The following is a 2360-nucleotide window of genomic DNA, read 5'->3' on the forward strand; positions in this document are numbered from 1 at the left end:
TTTGGTTCACTGAGTTCCAAATGATTCCACATCAAGAATCCTCAGATATCACACACTTTCCTTCATATAAAGAAGTCCTTTGATAATCAGGGCTGCTGGGGTTGAGGTAAAACAAGGGCAATTACAGTGCAGAAGAGAAATGCTGACTCCTTCAAGCAAATCCCCAGTGACCTTGAAAGCCTGGCTACACTTACAAAACGTTTTCAGCAGGTGGAGACCTCAGGAGGACCAGCTGAAGCCAGCCAACCTCACACTTCTGCTTCCCTGGGAGGTTTTTGTTAGGGCTTGTGTCATTGTGGGAGGGGTATTATAACTCTGTAGACAGTAATAAGTTGCAACATCTTCAGGCTGCAGGCTGCTGATGGTGAGAGTGAAGTCTGTCCCAGACCCACTGCCGCTGAACCTCGGTGGGACCCCGGACTGCACAGTGGTTGCATAACGGATTAGGAGTTTAGGAGCTTGCCCTGGTTTCTGCTGATACCAGTGTAAATAATTGCTAATACCCTGGCTGGCTTGACAAGTGATGGTGACTTTCTCTCCTAAAGATGCAGACACTGAAGGCGACTGGGTCAACTGGATGTCACATCTGCCACCTGATAGTGGAAACAGAAAAACAAATATTTATATAATTAATCTCAGTATTAAAGAACTTCCCAAAAGATTGAGGTAGCTCTGACCATACAGTGCTGAAGAAATCCCCAGGGCTGCCCATCCTTACCTGGCAGCGAGAGCAGCAGGAGCCCCAGGAGCTGAGCGGGGACCCTCATGTCCATGCTGTGTCCTGACTGGGACTGAGTCCTGCACAGGGTGTGACAGCCTATGAAGAAGTCCTCAGGGCCTGGGCTGTGCTCTGGGACATGCAAATCGGCCCCTGGTGTCCCCGATGAGACCACATTGCTACAGATTTTTTTGCAGTGGATTTTTCTACTGTAATCAGAGGACCAAATCAGTCAGCTTTTCCCTTGAGTACAGTGTGGTTTTGCTCTTTTAGATGCTCATCACATCTTTTGTTATTTTTCAATACAACAGAGAACCTGCTAGGTAGAAGTTCAGTCCTACAAAAATCAAAGATTGGGCGCTTTTAGGTTCCCTTTCATGGTACCTGTGGGTAATACTGACAGCAAGAATCTCCCCATGCAAAGCTTCCCTGGTAATCTCCATGCAGTAAGCTATGAGCACTAGTCTCCTGGAATGTAATGAGGTAGAAAAGGAATAAGAGTTTGTAGTTTCCATGATTTGTAAACATCAGGATGTACAAGTCACAGTGCAATAAAAAGTAGAGTCATGAAACCCAAGGAAAATTTATGAAAGGAGACTTTGAAACTCCGGTGGCTCATTTGATTCACTTAAACTTATTTTTGCTCAACTCTGGACTTTATCTTCCTCCATATTTGGAGTCACTTTAAACTGAGAGGTATCCACCTGGGATCCTTCAAGACAGCAGTGCACACAGGCTACTCCAGAGGCTTCATGTGAAACATCACGGACACAGCAGTCCGGTAAAATAGATAGACATAGGCAAGCATGGAATGAGGGACAAAAAGTCCGTAAGCATGTAAAAGCCCAGACACACTGATATTTGGAATAACAAGTGAAATAAGGGAAAATGGAGAGGATCAGCACTGAATGTGTGGTAGCTTAATGGAGGTGGTGAACTTTTCACCTAGTTGGCTAGAGAAGGTAATCCTAACGTGATCCAAGACAGTGGGCTAAGCTAGCAGACAAATATGCAGTCTGGGAGACAGAGGGAGCTGAGTTCTGTGTACCAAGCTGGTATGGGAGACATTTCAGACATTTCCCTCAGATGTTCACACTGCAGGTACCAGGTGTCATGTTGAGAAGCCCCCAGTGTCTGAGTGTGCAGTGTAGGAAAACAGAATCCCTCACATTTTTTGGTATTTCCTGAATGGAGCAGCTACTTCTTATCAGCGATTCAGAAAGCATGAAAGCTGACAGTCAGTTTGATGAAGCTTGCCACATCTTTAAAGAACCAACACAAATGCTCCTCAAACTGTTCCTGAAATAGAAATAGAAGAAGTACTTCCACATTCATCCTACAAAGCCGGTATCAACTTGATCTGAAAATCAGATGGTGACTCAACCAAAAAGAAAACATTGGAACAAATATTGATGTAAAGTTTGTCAGTAAATTTTTATAAATTTAATTAAACAACATTAAAAATCTTACAGAACAGGATTGATTTTGTTTCATTCCAGGAATACAGAGATAGTTTATCATATGCAAATCAACAAATGTCAAAAACACAAAAATATGAAGAAAAATAAGTGACATGATTATCCCAATATGTATAGCAAAAGACTGAGAAAATCTATATTTGTTCATGATAAATGTCCTGAAG

General features: G+C 42.9%; 1 pseudogene; it reads right to left on the reverse strand.

Annotated features, from left to right (window-relative positions):
- Positions 1-248: 248 nt before the first annotated feature.
- Positions 249-840, reverse strand: LOC102011300 (annotated as a pseudogene).
- Positions 841-2360: the final 1520 nt, after the last annotated feature.

Source organism: Chinchilla lanigera, unplaced genomic scaffold (genome assembly GCF_000276665.1).
Source record: "Chinchilla lanigera isolate Chin_1 unplaced genomic scaffold, ChiLan1.0 scaffold00069, whole genome shotgun sequence".
NCBI lineage: Eukaryota > Metazoa > Chordata > Mammalia > Rodentia > Chinchillidae > Chinchilla > Chinchilla lanigera.